We start from the raw sequence: 7200 nt of genomic DNA on the forward strand, positions 1-7200 counted from the left end.
ACAGTTATGTTGTGTAGGACTACATGTATGGTGTTTTTTTTTTTTTTTTTTTTGTTTTGTTTTGTTTTGTTTTTTGTTTTTCACACTCTTAGCTGCTTCATTTTTACTTGACAATATTTTCAAGCCCTTTATCATAATCTTACTTTCTTCTCTTGTCAGACGTCCTATTGCTTGAGCCTGGACTCTGGTACTCTGGGACTCTTTAGCCCTGTGCCAAATATTACTGTGGGAATAGAGAACACAAGACTCTACAAATGCCAGTAACACAAACAAAGAATCATGAAGATAATCATAGTATCTCAGTGCTTGAGGGAAACATCACTTCATAAGTAGCACAGACCCAATGTTAGTTGTCTTTTCCCCCTTTTATGGTAAGACCAACTACTGTATGCACTATAATTATGTAAGCATGTATATTTTTTTCCATCTTTCTTTTATTTAGGTAGGAATCTTTCCCAAAGCAATAGGTCTTGCATGCAGTCAGAACTGAGATGTAAGATTGTTTTGCCATCTTGGGGAAATGATAATAGAGTCATGACACAATTTTTAACCAGTTTGCATTATAGCGTCGTATCTCCTACAATGATGTAAATCTAGTTCATCTATTGACCCTAAACAATAGGGTAATTAATCACATACTTCAGCTTTGAAATTGAGTCCTTATGATCCAGGAATTATTACATCATAATCACTCTTTGAACCATTTGATGGATTCGGATGTAATTATCACCTCATAAGACACAGAGTCTTATACTCATTACTGAGTATTTCTTATATAGCCTTTCTCATATAACTGCAGAGAGATTGGTCAGGGATACATGCTTCATAAAGTGGAATGAAAGTAAACGTATTTTAATTTTCTTATGTATGATTATTGCTTGGAATTTTCTCCATCTAACTGTTTACAGTGCCTACAGAAAATTATTTAAGCAGATTTGAAAGGATATTTTTTTCAGGTTGCATTGTAGGGATAGCATGAAGAAAACACAGTAATGTCTTAGTTTCTTTGTAGACAAGGCAAAAGAGAAAATAAGTTTTGTAAAAAAACAGTTGTATTAGTGAAACTATAAATTCCCCATGTAAAATTCATTAATTCATTTTATCTCTTAGCTATTCTACCTAAAGGCTTTTTTTTTATTAATATTATTATTATTTTTTTTTATGTGCAAATGTCTCCTCATTCTACAATTATCTTTTCTTGTAGCAAAATAAACAATGTTTTTTCAACCATTCTTTTTTAGGAGGGTGGGGTGGGATGGAGATGCTTAAAAGAAAATGCAAATGTCGTGGTTGATATAACTTATCCATTTAAAGAGCTCTTTGCACAAATGGGATGATATAAAGCATTCTATGCTAATGAGCTGCAGATCAGGCAGAAATTTCAATACTTATCAGAAGCTTAATTGGATATTCATTTTGATTCTTGACACCTTTCCCCAGGGGTCTGGTAACTAAGGCCAAGTTTATTCTTGGATTGCTTTTGTTATATGCTGACTTATAAGTAAGACATTCCTAGCGTGGGTGCAGTTAGCCTGGCTTTGTTCTGCCATAGAAACACACCCTTCCACAAAATAAGGGCATATACAGTTTGCTGGTATAACTGTCTGAGCATTAAGTGCTTCTATCAACACAGCAGTGTCAGACAGGGATCAAATCAACACATGCGTGGCCGAGGTCTGTCAGAGAAAGCATCTTGGAATGGTGTGTCCTTATGCTGAGAACAATGCGTAGCACTCTCTCACTGGGAAAAGGAATGAAACATACAGTGTTATTTCAGATAATTCCTTGTTCCATTTCAATATCCAGTGCCTCTCCCAAATGACTTGCATGGAGTAATAAAATAGGCACATTGTATTTTATCTGATGCCTTCTCTACTGTTCTCAGCCACCTCCCAGTCTTATATTCTTTCATCCATGTGACTCATCTTCTTTCCTTTAAAAAAGCAAGCATGTCAGGGCATTCAGGATATAATACAGGAAGAAAGAAGCTGTTGAATTTATTTGTTCTCTTTTCCAGGATTTGTGCTTGGTAAAAAAAAAAAAATGTGAGCAGCTGTTGGTTAAAAAGGAAAATTCTGGTTGAAGCATTTCTCATTCCTCAAATAGAATCAGAATGGATACTTTTGGAAACTCAGCAAAAATTGGTTCACAAGGCCATTTTCTCCTTACATTTTTGGTGGTATTTCACATATATTTGCTGCACTTGATTATGAATGTTTGTATTGATGCAGTAAAATACAGAGGAAAATATCATGGTTGAGAGCACATTTTAAGTCTCAAAGACAAAAGAGAAAAATAGCTTATGACCTAAGGAGCATGCAATCTGAATGGAAAATCAGAGACCATACAGATAAAAACAGACAGAGCAGAACAACAGGAAGCTAGTTATTAGTTATCATGGTTATCATGCTTTTTTTCTTTTTTTTTTTTTTTTTTTTCAATGTCAGAAGAGAAATAGGAGAACTTGTCTTGTGAAAAAAGATCCAAAGGAACCAGGCTTGATTTGCATAGCAAAGTCAAAGGAGAGTGTACTATTCACAGATATATTTTGGGGATGGGTAAAGCATGTGGTAGCACAAAAATGGCCTTCCAAAATGGGGAGTAAGAAGAAAGAACCTAAATTGCTTCAGGATGGAGCATGAAGCATTTTCAGAAGAGGTTTTATGGCAGGATAGGGAGGGTCCTGGCATCAGGATCTATAGGTTCACATATGAAATTCAGGCTGTTCAATGTGCTGATATCTGCAAGAGAGGCTGAAAGAATACTTGGTTGTTGTTTGTTGACCCTGCCTGTGTACACTATATCATATTGTACTTAATTAACTCTGTGCTTTAGGGCATCTGCCAGGTAAGTGCAAGAAAAAGAAAGAATGTGTTTTTCCCCTTTCAATGTAAAATATGTTTTCTGAAAAAGATGGAGTTTCACTTTCTTCTCAAATGCCAGTGATCAGTGCGAAGTCCTTGAGCTAGTTAGGTGGTTTTGGCTCCTGTGCCTTAATCATGTCCTCAAAGCTAAAAACAGTCATCATATTTCAGGATTTGTGTTGTATTTTCTATTAAACCACTAATAGACCACTAATGGCAAGGACCACTGAACTCTGGATTTTGATGTGAAAATTGCCTTCTTCTGTTTTCTAACCCTCTGTCTATGGCAGGGACCTCAGACACTGCCTTTCCCCTGCTCTTGCCTGGTCCCCTCCTTTGTGATATCTTAGTTTTTGTGGTTTTTCTTATTTAGACACTTTTAATAATGTTCTAAGGATGTCAGGGTGTTTTGTGGTTTCTGGCACATGGGATCACATAGTCCACATCTCACTGGACTCAGAGCTGAATGTGGAATACTTGGCTGCCTACAATTGCAGACTATTTATGTTTTTATGATCTGAAAAAAAAAGATGATGAGGTAAATCTGTGGACGCTTCTTGTTAGCATGGGAGAAGGGACCATGGGAGAAGGGCATGAAAATGCATGTCTAAAAAGCAGTAAATGAATACTGTAGGCTGACTTCCCAGGGGCAATGTTTCAGTAATTAGAAAGCCTGTACCCTTGGCTTTCCAGGGCATTACCTTCAGTCATCTGCAAGTACAAGGGAAACAGTAATGGGTCCAGGCTTTTGTGTGGTGGAGGTCTCTGTCCAAGAAGAGAGAATGATTAAGGAAAAGGGTGTGGAGCACTAAATCTTCAAAGAGTGTGCCATGGGGCAGGGTGTGAAACCATCCTTGGCAAGATTTGCTGTGAGTGAGAATAAAATACCCAGGCATGGGGAACATCTGGGTTCTGACCCAAAGCTCAGAATGCTGGAGGCACCTGTGGCTGATCATAAAGGGAGTTCAGACCAGCAACTGCTGCTGGCACTGGCAACAGAAAAAGATGTTTTTTTTTATCCATATATGGAAGTTGCATGAAGTTTCCTTGAAATTATTTTATTGTCTTTGCAAAGTGAGAAATAGATTTAATAATCACAGAAAGGATCATTAAGTGCTTCTGCAGCAAAATCTACATGATACTTCCAGTGACTCCATGTAAGATGAGAGATTTATCTGATGGACAGATGAAATCAGAAAGGGAATCAGAAATTCATGGGGCTAGTAAGTTGAGGGTAGATGGAATGCCAGCTAATGGCATAAAGTATCTTGTGCTCCTGGTACTTTCTTAATCTACCTTTCAGTCAAAAGTTTTACCACTATACTAATAAAACTTCTCAAAGAAAATAAATAAATAAATAAATAGAATTGAAAAGATTTAATTCCACTAAGACTTTCAGTTTTGGCAAAACAATAGTTTCATGCTTCTTACTATATTATTATGCTTTTCTTATTTTGCTAAGAAAATTTCTACTGCAGCTACTTGTGATGTCTTTTACTTGAGGCAGACAACTGGCTGGGCCCCAAGACACGCATTGCTGGATTGCCATTGAACACAGAGAAGGCATTGACGTGCCCCAGCATCCATGTAGGGTTCCCCTAAATCCACCACTGGGATTCAACAGCTTGTTTTCCAATTCAAGCTCTTCTGAACAAAACAGTCTGGCTGAATACATCATCACTTTAGGAACATCACTATGTTCCCACGTAGGTTTTATTCTAGTGCTGGATCAGAGGAGCAGCACAGTACCTGTGCATTTCATACAGAGTTATCCTGATCTAATTCCTGATGAAAAGCAAAAAACAGTTAGGAAATAATGTGTTGAAATTTCTTTGCAAGCAGGGTGTGAAACTTGTGTTCTTTTGTAGAAATACATGTGTTTTTTTTTTTAATTTTAATTTTTATTTTTAATTTAAATTACAGTAGTGTTATCTAACTGCAGTTCTCATTTTTTAAATGAAAGTCCATCTCTTAAATTCTGCCAAGATCTTTGCTTTAGATACACCTCATGATACTGAGAAAAAGAGATTAGCTGTGAGTAAAAGGGACTGAATGAATTGAACATCCAAGTGTTGCCTTTTATCAGTTTTAAATCAGTCTTTTAATTTCCTTCCTCTTTTCTGGTAAGAGAAATGGAAACTGTGTTGACTTTGGCTTTGATATTCATTGTTTGATAATAATCTCCCAGATTTCAAATAAAATAACTATTTAGATTCCGAAACTTGGATATTAATCCATTAATAGGACAAAAGGTATTTATTTTTTGTATTTAAAAAAATGAAAAAAAAAAAAAAAAGGTTTTACAGAAAGTGAAAGGAAGATGCATAAAATGGGGGTACAATCACAGTACAAAACTGACCTGAAACAACACTTTTCTTCTAAATTATTGTGATGATACCTACTGATATGTATGAAAAGCTTGCAGGACTGGAAACTGGAATAAAAAAAAAAAAAAACTTTCAGAACTGAAAGTCCAAGTTGTCAAACGAATAACAGGTATGAATGAATAGCTACATACATACCATAACATACCATAATGGGTATGTATGAACAGCTACAAAATGAATAACTGGAATCTCTACAACTATCTCTACGACTCTTAGAAATCACAGAAATCACTGGCACATGTTGGAAAAATGGCTGATTCCCTTGCTATACCTTAATAATTATTAAAAAGCATGAAATCTATGGATCTTGTTAACATTGTTTCTTTCTGAAGGGCAAGATTAATCCTTTCTACTGGATATAGAGATTCCCTTTTGTTTTTCACAATAGCTGTGTGAAAAAATGCATAATAATATTGAAACTGCATAATAATATTGAAACACGTCGTTATTAAACATTCCTCAATAAACACATCTTACTCAAACATTCATTCATTTTCATTGACAACTGAAATCTTTCTTTTCTCCTTTTTTTTTTTTTTTTTTTTTTTACTTGAAACAAGAAATTCCATTTCTCTTGAAAAGTTTTTCATGTGTTTTTCATCAAAGACCAACAATTATTTTTTATGACCTTGGATTTTAATCTTAAATCCAAAAACATCCAGGCTTGGAATCTGAAATCTGAACACTTTTTTTTTTTCATTTTTTCATGTTTTTTTTGGCAACAGCTGTTACTTGGTCCTACAGATGTATAACTGTAAGCCTTAAGCAACCTGCTAACTTTCAAGTCATCATTATTATGGCCTTGATTGTCTTCACATCCTTTGGCTGAGAAATGAAGTCTTTTGAAACTTCTTGAAAGTCACTCAAGGCATTTTTGCCACTCCCTCCTGGCCATAAGATCTCAATATTAACTTGATGATATGGTATGAGACTTTGCAGTTAAGCACTTCATTGTAAAACATTTCAGTTACAAGAAACTAAGCCAAATCACAGAAAGAGAAAATCAAACTGTGTCAGTAAGTACAGCCCTGACAAAAAAGAGTTCCTCTTTCCCCAAATTAGCAATATTGCTGCCTGCCAGCAGAAACGTGGTTATAGACCGTGCTTTGGGAGAACTAAGGTCCCACCACAGACTTCCTATGTAATTTGGGAAAGTCACTTTTTAATCTCTCTATGCCTCAATTCCCCATCTTTAAGGGATGGACCACAATACTTTGATTGTTTTGCCTGTGTAGCTTTTTGTGGTACAGACTGTCTCTAGCTGATAGCAATGCACTTAGTACAGCAGAGCTACGACCAAACTGGATTTCCCTAGGGATTTCTGCAATAAGTATGGCATGCACTTGTCCTTGTGATGGAGTACATGTTCCTTACCAGATACCAAGAGCTTTAAAGATCCATTACAGTGCTCCACGTCAGTGATTATGAAGTTTGTTTTTAAAGAATACTTGCAAGGAAGCTTTAAGTGGGGAGATAGAGATGGGATTAGGAGAAATGTCTTTCTGTACTAGTAGGGACAGAGATTTTCTGTCACCATCTCTATACCTAGCAGAATGATTGCATATAGCAAGTTTCCTTCGCTTCTGGCTGTCCTTTTGCAGGAGCTAAAGGGTCCTCTCAGTCTGAAGGCTTGTTGTACAGGGAAAGGCTGGAGGCTAATAACAGTGTCTTGAGGTTCCTGCTGTGAGGGACCTCAAGAGAAAGGTCACTTCAGAGGGAATTGTTTTAATGAACTTCACGTGTTTGTAGTGTTAACATTTATTTGAGAGCTAGTTTCCTTGACTCCTTTTATAGTCACTGCAGACAAACAGACACTTCCAAGATGGGATTCATTTGCACTATTTTAGATTACTATTTTAGGGTGAGATAAATCATCCTCTAGGATTTCCTATTTCTTTTCATTGACTATGAAGGGAGTCCAAACAATTAGCTTATGTGTGGACTTCTAC

Source organism: Anas acuta, chromosome 3 (assembly GCF_963932015.1).
Source record: "Anas acuta chromosome 3, bAnaAcu1.1, whole genome shotgun sequence".
Taxonomy (NCBI): domain Eukaryota; kingdom Metazoa; phylum Chordata; class Aves; order Anseriformes; family Anatidae; genus Anas; species Anas acuta.